Source organism: Cinclus cinclus, chromosome 5 (genome assembly GCF_963662255.1).
Source record: "Cinclus cinclus chromosome 5, bCinCin1.1, whole genome shotgun sequence".
Classification (NCBI taxonomy): Eukaryota; Metazoa; Chordata; class Aves; order Passeriformes; family Cinclidae; genus Cinclus; species Cinclus cinclus.
The window spans coordinates 49,457,950-49,467,674 of record NC_085050.1 but is presented as its reverse complement, the minus strand read 5'-3'; the positions used below and the strand labels follow the sequence as shown (position 1 = coordinate 49,467,674).

At 40.2% G+C, this 9,725-nt stretch overlaps 1 long non-coding RNA gene across 5 annotated transcripts; it reads right to left on the bottom strand.

The window, feature by feature from the left end:
- Nucleotides 1-305: 305 nt before the first annotated feature.
- On the bottom strand, nt 306-9,275 carry LOC134044528 (uncharacterized). 5 transcript variants are annotated; one of them, XR_009933246.1, is made up of 5 exons: nt 9,049-9,275; nt 8,002-8,146; nt 5,681-5,840; nt 3,552-3,754; nt 306-774 (listed from the first exon to the last, which is right to left on the bottom strand). It is a non-coding gene; the product is annotated as an uncharacterized LOC134044528 (long non-coding RNA). The 5 variants fall into 5 exon arrangements; XR_009933244.1 differs by lacking the exon at nt 306-774 and having other exon boundaries at nt 3,457-3,754; XR_009933243.1 differs by lacking the exon at nt 306-774 and having other exon boundaries at nt 3,457-3,754; nt 5,740-5,840.
- Nucleotides 9,276-9,725: the final 450 nt, after the last annotated feature.

Sequence of the window (9,725 nt, the reverse complement as noted above, 5' to 3'; positions counted from 1 at the left end):
AAAGTAAATTATTTGGAAGAGAACTCGCCCACTGAATTAATTGCTAATCCTGGTCATAATATCCATGCTTGCAATACCCCACTCTGCTAATGTTTAGAGCTTTGGTATTGTTTTCTCTGAAGCCTGCTGAAGAACATTAAAACAGACTAAGTATTCGATCTCCAGAGGTCAAAAAAGAAGCAAAGAAGTAACGTTGAAATTATGCAGGAGTGCAATCTTGCACAGTTTCCTGCACAGATAAATCAGAGTACTTTTTTTTCCATATGGATTTTGATCTTGGCTCCACTATAATATCTCTGGCAAGGGAAACATATCATCATAAAGCAGTAAGAAAACCATCATTATTCATTTATTGAACACTCTGTGTGATTGACATTTACAGTACCTGGAGGGAGACATAGGCCCTGTCTCAAGAGCCTTGCAGCTTGGAAGAACAACACAGCTTAAAGTTGTTGGCCAGACAATCAGAGCCAAATACGTGAACCTCAAAAAATTCACCATTTACATTTAAAAGTTGCTGCTTTTTTTTTTTTTTTTTTTTTTTACTGATAGATATAAAGTCTTAGAAGATAAAGAGTGTTGGGGTAAAAATGTAGACTGATTTCACTGTGAAGTGGAAAAGGCAGATAAAATGTGGTTTTTTTCCTTGCATCCAGAAAAACTAAGTATTCTTGAAGAATCAAGGGATTAAATCTTCAAGAGGACTGGATGTTGGTGCTCCTTAATAAGCAGAATTCAGAAAAAGTCCTGAAAATAACTGAATATCTCATCAGTCTGAAATAAGAATTAGAAACATGTTTAAGTGTTGATATAATAAAGCCACAAAAGCTCTTCATCCTCTCAGCCTGTTTTCCTACCTGTATTGTATTCTCCTAGGAAAGTAAATTTCATCTAAATCTAAGCCTGAGCTGGTTCTCTTGTTTTTCCTCAATGCCCAAAGAATGTAGTGCAGGAGAAAAGGAGCAGGATTATCTCTGGAATCTTTATAAAGTGGAAGGAAGAGGCTGCAGAAATTGCAGGGCAATCAGTTTTTTTGAAGTATTGTGCAACCTAATTTTATAAGCAAATAAAAGCCTCTATATATGATTAGTAACCAGTTTCACTGGTGATGTTGCTTCAGTTCAAATATTATTTCAAATTTGGGACATCCTACTGGTTTTCCTCGCATATGATTGTAAGTAATCCTGCCATATTGTACACTATACTTCTGACATTCTATATGCTAATTGAAAGGATAAAAATAAATGTAGTAAACTGCCGATTTTCTTTCAAATTCTGAAAACAAGCAATCAGCTTTATTTTTTTTTTAAATTTAGTATTATTCTCTGCTATTTGTTGAAAATCAATACATTTTCTAATTTAAATCCTTAAGGAGTAATGACCTCAGCACATTAAATGTGAGTCCTGGGGATAGATTCATGTCCAGAGCTACCAGAATCCTTGTTGGTAACAGCTCCTGCAGTTCAGAAATGCAAATACCTGGTACTATTCTCAGAGGGCAGTTTATTTATGGTCCCCACAGAGCTTGACCAGATCTCTTCATGAACGTGTTTACGTGGGGAATAGCAAAATAATATATTTGAGCACAGTTTCTCAGCTGCTTACGTGTCTCCAAGGAGTAGGGAGAAGATGTCCCTCAATTTCTCTTCTTTCTGCACCCCACATGTACAAACATGCACCACATGTACCTATAGGTTTTGCTCCTGTGACACAACACCAGTGTGTAAAACCAAACACAGTACAACAAGAGCAACAGAAGTTGTCACAGCTATAGGAAGCTAACAGCATGAAATCTTGAATGGGAAAGCTAAGTTTAACCCCAGTTGCCCTGTTCAAGTCTGGACTAGAGCTGGAAAGCAAAAAACATTCTTTTATGATGCTGTTTGTTGCTTCCTGAACAGCTCCAGACTCTCAGGGGCAAACGTGATTACTCCCAATTTCAGAGACCTCAAAACATACCAGGTTAATCTATCTCCTAAAAACATAATCCCCCCACTCTTAGGAACAAGCAAACTCAGGGAATGGGCCTATCCCGTTGTTTTTTCTGGCAGAAAATTTTTTTTGTTTTTGTTCTCAGAAACTACACAGTGTACCTGTGTAGTTCAGACATTTGCTTAATATCCTTCATCTAGAGGGCACTTAGACACACAGTTAACTTTGGACACATATTTCTGAAGCAGACTTGTTTAAATACTAAAAGGGATTCAAGAAAATGACTGTTTTGATCATCTGGCCAAAATGCAAATAAATAAACAGATCTTTTGAGTCACATTGACGTGACAAAATAAGGCTTTTTCATATCAAGGGAGGAAAGGGCAAGGGGATCTGAACTCAATATGAATCATTGAGTTGCATTTTGCATGCTACCATTCCTTTCATCACCTTTCCTTATACTGCACTACACAGCAGGCACAATGCTAAAGAAACTGCTTTTGAAACTGAAAATATTTGATCACATTTCTAAGTGCTGTCAGGCCAGAGCTGTCTTGTTTGCATCTAAGTAAATAATTTGTCAGCAAATTTTCATCTACTTGTAGAGCCAATCCCAAACTGGGGTCTCAGTTACAATAAAGGAATTTGATAGAGGTCAAAGGAGGAGAAAAATGGACATGTTTCTCACTACGGACTATGAAGAAGAAATGTCTTGCTGTTCCAAGTCCTAGAAACCATCCACAGAAAACAGTTTGCCTTACAAAATAATGCCAAAAAATTGTGCTACTTGTTCTTCTGTAAACAAAATGGTTCCCGCAGGTGTGATTTGAGTCCATGCTATTTCTAGTACAAAGTGAAACGACACAGGACAAGCTGCTCTGAAAAGATAAGGCAGCAGAGACCTACTTTCACTTCTTTTTAAAGCAAAAGCATCACACCAAAAGTAAGTTGACCTTTGTGTACAAAAATTTACATTCTATGCTTGAAAAAATATTTAGGTGTAGGCCCTTTATTACTGAAATCAAATAATTGACTTTTATTGGTACTTTTATAATTTCATGTTATGGGGTCATAAACATTGCCACCTTAGTAAAAGATGTGCTAAATAGAGGTGCTCACTCCACTGTCCCCTGTTTCAGAGAATTTGAAATTAGAATGCCAACACTTATTTCAACAGAAGACTTTTCACAAAAATAAAATGTGAGTTTCACCCACTATGAAAAATTAAATTAAATTAGGAGGCAACAGCTGGGAACAAGCTACTAACAGTAAAAAGCCAGCATTCAAAAAAGCTCAAAGTAAGATTGAGTGGTAAAGTGGTCAGAGGCTGCTATAAGCTAGTATTTTTATATTCAGAAGTATTTTTTCAGATGGGCAGTTTACATATCTGAAAAGTTTATATGTAAACAGGTCTTTCTCCATTAATGCTACTACTTAGCTTGTGCTTGAAAATGAAACCAATAATTGCTGTTTAATTTTTGTCAAGCGTATAATGTTACATGAGTCAATCCACAAGTCTTTTATTAGTTATATTTATTTATTCTTCTGCACATTAAAAATCACTCTCTGGGTTCCCTTGGCTGAAAACAACACACTACTACCCATGAAAATAGTCTCACCTTAAATAAGTAATACTTGATGGGGTACTGCTGTAGAGGGGAAATATGTCAGTTTATGTCATGCTTTTGAGCATTGTTTTTTCTACCAGTGCAGTGCCTTCTCCAGTTGTTCCCATGAGAGGGAAAGGCAGTCAGTGCAGAACTTGGCCTTGGTTGGCCACTGTCCGTGATGGCACAACAAGCTTCCCAAATACTGCCAAATCCTGTAAGAGGAATTTTTCAATTAGTTTCAGAGGACAGCAGTCTCTTCAGATAAGGACAGACGCAATTCCAGCTTTTTATGTTGTTTCATATGTACACAGGATGCTGAGTTTATAAAGTGTTACTGCAAAGTCCTTGAGGTTTACAGAATTAAGCTGCTAATCCACAGCATGCGACTTTTAAGTGTGCTTCAATGGTTTAATTATCTTCTATTTTAGTTTTGGATGGTTTGATCTACAGTTCACATGAGCTTATCTCATTGCCATCACTCATGTGAGAAACCCCTTGAAGCCAAGGGTGCTACCATGTGACTGAGCTCCTCAGGACCTGTGATGGACATAAACAGTGGAGCCTGTGCAGTCAGATAATGTAGAGGAGAACCCAACTTCTGGCTGGGTCTTTTGGTTTCTTACTGATTATGCAAAAAAAGATACATGGGGGATCAGTGACATACATATCCAGGAAAACTATTTTTGGACACAAGTTCCCATATGTGGAGTGTGTTTCTCTTTTAGAAGTAGTGGCAAGATTTGCTTCGGGAGCAAGGGGCATATCTGGAGCCACAGGAAGAAAAAGGGAGCTCCAGTGGTTTAAATGAGTCATTGTTCCCTCTAAATGGAAAATCTATAAAATATCAAACTGCCAGAGAGTAAAAGATCTTTCAGGGGTTTATTAGTTTTACAGGTCTTTTTAAAATTACTGGAAAACCATAAAATTTTAATAGCTTAAAATTGAAAGGGTTTCACGAGCTGAAACTCAGCCTGTTTGGATCACAGCATCAGTATGCCACTACAGCTGGAACGTGGCACGTCAGATGCAGAAATTTCCCAAACTGTCTTGCTTTTGTTTAGCTGTGCCCCAAGGTCATATGAAAGCTTGTGGCTAGAGTTTCCCTTTGAACATAATTTCATGAAAATATTTAGATCTCAGGATATAGCTGAGGTTCTTCCTTAGTGGTAGCTTGGCTGGTGATTTCTAAGTACAGTTGTCATAGACTGAAGTTCGCAGCTGATGAAACCACCCAGGAATATTACAAGTCTAGATACAGATGTATGTGTTCATTTACATTCGATACTCAAGAGGCCTACCAGGCATAACTGCCAATTGGGAGTACCAATTTAAGTGAGAATTTATGTCATGTATCCAAATTTGAAGAGGTATCATGGAAATTATAGACTAGAGTATGAGACAACACCCATCATTAGGGGTTACAGAATGGAATAACTGTCCTGCCTTCTTGTCTCAGACACAGAGGCCACAATGATTCATTATACCCAGCAACTATGAGCTGTAGCAGTTAGCAGAGCTCATTGTCTTAGCCCAGCAAAGAGCTAAATAATTCTTTTACATCATTTACAGGTACCCTTGGATGATGAAAATTAAATTGTTCTTGATGCCAAAAAGGTGGCTGGGTCAAAAGTGGCTGGGTCACCACCACCATGTTGGTAGTTGCAGACCCCTTTATCCCACAATTTGTATAGTGATTGGGAAACATGATATCCAAATAGAATATGCCTGTGGATGGTTTTCCTTAGAGCTGGTGAAACCACAGCCAGGTAGATCCTGCTGCTTTTTGAGCCTTTTAAGTACAGGTATAACCTGGGGGGGGGGGGGGGGGGAAGAACAAAAAAAACCCACTCACCCCCCCCCCCCCCCCCCCAAAAAAAAAAAAACTTACAAAAATTAAGCACAGTTCAGTCTGTGTACTACCCAGCCGGAATACATGATAAGTGCTTCAGGCAGACAAACAGGCTCACTGATGAGATGCAAAACTCCTCTGGAGTTATCTGGATAATTAATAAACTAAACTACATGGAAAGTAAATCTGTGCATGTGTAAGAAAACTAAGCGGCATCACAACTGATATCTTATTCTCTCGTATGTTTTAGACGTTTGAAATATTTTTATTTTAAGTGGAGCATGACTACCCTGGGGCCTCTTCTACTAATTAGCCAGTTGTAAATGAAGTATATAGCATAGCTGTCACCCAGTGGATGCAGGGATTTATCCCTCGGCCAGATGTAGAGGTCACCCAAGCAGAGGCACACTTCCCAGTGACATCAAGAGTCTTGATTTGCCGTTCTCATTCTGGAAAGCAATCACACTGCAGTGACTAGAGGCAACTTACACAAACACATTGAAGTTAACACAATTGGAAACTCTTATTGTGGACATGTGAAGCCTTATTACTTTGTACTGAAGTGGCCCAGTTCCTGTTATAAATACAGGATAATAATTAGAGATTTATTAGTAAGACAGTGACCCACAGCTCTATTTTGTTGATGGAGGTTATAAAAGCACCTAATTTTGTCATTCTCCTTCAGAAGCGTGTGACAATGCAGAAGAAATTTGGCTTCGTTATGCTAAAGCTCAAAATTATTTCTGAGTCAGTTTATAATGATTTGTTCCTAGGTTTTCCTCCTCATAAGACTAACCTTTTTTTTCTAGGTTTGGAAATTTAATGCCTCATTTACCAGACTATGGGTAACAAGATGAACTCTCACAGCTGTTCTGCAAATCCAGATGGCAGAGGGACTTTTCTTGTGTCCAACAAAGGTCAAAATATCTCTACTAGTAATTAAGTCTCATCAACCAGCCAAAGAATTTATAACTCCAGTAATAAGCTTGTTGCTAAACTACATGGAAGCAACGGCCTAAAGGGAGACAACTGTGTCATTTGTTGTACAGTAGCATAAAAAGCAGACATTAATACTATTTTCTTACTAAGGCTCTCAGATTCATTATAAATGAGGAAAACAAAATTGAGTTTGAGTTTATGGTGAATTTCCATCAGGGGATTGTGTTCTAGCTGCCAACTCATCTGGATTTCCTAGGAATTAATGGGTTTAACCACAGTGTCGTTGTTTGTAGAAGATAATTGATCAAACTGTGTAAAAGGTTTTGTAAAAGCACTCAAAAAATGGGAAAATTCCCAGTTGCCTCCTCGTGCTTTTAGCACAGTGATCTGTAATTACTTCTGTTTGATCATAACTTGATGTGTAATTTTTAAAGACTGTGATACAGGATATATTTACACCTTCACAGTACCAGGAGTTAGGGAAATGTTACTTTGGAAAAACCTTTGTCAAAACACAGATTCACAAGTGCTGCATGCTGTGATGAAATATAGTCGTAGTACAAGGAAGCAGTTACATGCTTTCTCAAACAGCATTGAGAATGAAAAGACAAATCAACTGCTTATCCACATATCTGAATTATTTTGCTGTCCTGCATACATTTCTCAGAAGTACTTTGTGTAGGACAGAAGAAAGGAAAACATGGGTTACAACGAAGGAAGAACAACTTTAACAGCAGAATTTGTTAACCCTATCAGAACAATACAGCCCTGGAAGGGACTTCAGGAGGTCACTTGCTGGTTCACAGTGGGATTCTCAAAATGTTTGTGTAACCCCTGCTAAGACTCCTTCTATTAAGCAATGTCACACTGTTCCCATGCCACTTAGTCCTTTAGTATCCTAATAATGTTTATTTCTTAATAGCTTACCTGAATGCTGCTGCATTTTGAGTCTGTTATATCTTGACCTAACTTATTAGGTCATAGAGAAGAAACTATTGCTTTCATGGATCTGCAATCTATCGAAGAACTAATAAAGGCCTGCACAAGACACCTCTACATAGTCGGATAGGGTGTGAAGGCTGAGAAACATTCCAATACAGTCAGTTCCTGCAGTATTAAAAGATGCCCTGCGTGCTTTGTAATAACTCTAACAGTCAGAGCTGGGCTGTATGCTAAGCATACAGGCAAAGTAATTTAAAAAGCACTTAAGGACAGACATGCATTATAACCACTAGGAACAACAGCATGCAAACAGGGAAGAGACTGGTCAAACATATGCAAAAAGTAAAGGCGACTCAATGTAATTTGATTTAGCGTTGACAATATAAATCATCAGTATATTATAGTGCTACTGACATTTTGCATAATTAATTAAATAACCTGAGTAATTAACCCAGTCTTGAGTAGTATCTGAGTGAATGATAAGTGATAGATAGGTAATAGAGAGAAACAGTCAAAATTTACAAAACAGTTCAGTGTGTGATTGACTGTGAAAGGTGATAAACTGAACAGAAATCCTTTGTCAGTAGCAGCCAATGGGGAAGGATGTGCTGGCTTTGGCGGGGGACAGAGTTCATTTTTTTCACATCAGCTGGTGTGGACTATGCTTTGGATTTTTTCTGCAGTGTTCATAAAACAGAGATGTTCTCATTACTGCTGAGCAGTACTTACAGGGCGCCAAGGTCTTTTCTTCCGCTCACGCCACCCCACCACCGAGGGAGCTGGACGAACACAAGGGGGACACAACTGGGGCAGCTGAATCCAATTCACCCAAGGGATAGTCCATATCATGTGGTGGTGTGCTCAGCATATAAAGCTGGGTGAAGAAGAAGAAGAAAGGAGGCAGGAATATTCAGTGTAATGGCATTTGTCTTCCAAATAACCATTACATGTGACAGAGCCCTGCTTTCCTGGAGGTGGCTGAACACCTGCCTGACCACGGCAAGTGGTGAAGAAATTCCTTGTTTTACTTCGCTTGTGTGTGCAGCTGGATGGGGAGTGAGGAAGGGGCTGTGTGGTGCTCAGCTGCTGGTTGGGGTTAAACCATGGCAGAAGCTCTCTGACACTTGCCTTCCTGTTTAAAGAATATGAAGTATACGTTCTGCACAGAGACTGAAAAGTCCTGCATTATCTCACCTTGCCATTTCTTGTGAAGGCCTGTCTTGATAGATAGCACATATCCACACTTGAGACAGACAGAATACAGTGAGCACTCCTAACACTGAAAGAAAAGCTTTACCTCAGCTCACCCCATCTAAGGCTTTTCTGTCTGTACAAGAACAATAACAGAGGCAGAGCTTTCACCTCACCTCACCTTGTGTCTTGGTTTTGAAAAGACAGGTGTGTGCTAGGGAAGAGCAGGGCCTTCCCTCTGAATCAGTATAATTTTGGAATTAAAGGGGCTCTCAGGCAAAGATATGGGGATAGGAATAACAGTTTTTACTGATGTATATCTATCTATCTATAGATGTATGTATGCGTGACAAGGCAAACAAAATAACGACAACTATGAAATTAACAACAAACAGAACAGGAACCCAGTTCTCTTGGCTGTGGACACCTTTTCCCTGTGCTGCAGTTACCGTCCCAGTTGGCAGTGAGCGCCAACCGGCTCCCGGCGGGCGGGGGCAGATGCGGCGATTGCACGTGGCTGCCGGGGCGCTGGGGGTGATGGCAGCTGTGTTCCCATGGGAAGGGTGGAGGAGAGGCTCTGCTTACGGATCCTTGGGGGCAGTGTCGGTCCCGGTGCTCCAACAGGATGCTTAGAGTTGGCAGACTGAAGCAGGAGGGCGTCCGAACAGTGGGGTGTGGGGTCCCACAGCCGACGAAAGGCAGCTCCCGTCGTTGGGATGGCAGGGCGAGGTTTTCCAGCGGCCGTCCTTTCCTAAGCCAAACGAATGAGAGAGCGAGCAACTGCCCACACCTCTCCTTTACGTGCCCCTGATTTCGCGGTGTTCCCCCTCCTCTCCCCCAAGCCCCCCCACCCCCCCGCCCTGCGAGAGAAACTCCAAAAAAGGATAGGGAACCTCCCCTCCTCCTATCACTAGCCATCCTAGCATGCTAATGGAAAAATTCCAGACAGAGAGAAGGAAAACAAAAAAGAAAAAAAAAAACAACCTCCAACACCTTGTGAGGCCTTTTCCCCTATGCAATACACATTACCTCTCTGTGTGTTCCACGGTACATTTATACTTAAAATTGCATATATTACCTATACAGACAAAAATATCTCAGGCCAAATAATGACAGGCATATGCATTGTATATGTACATGTGTGTACCCTACGGCGGGGACATAGAGCTGCCTAACAGAATCAGTCAGATTGAAAAGGATCACAGGGGCTCATGTCATCCAACCTCCCTGCTCAAGCAGGGTTATCCTAGAGCAAGTAGCAT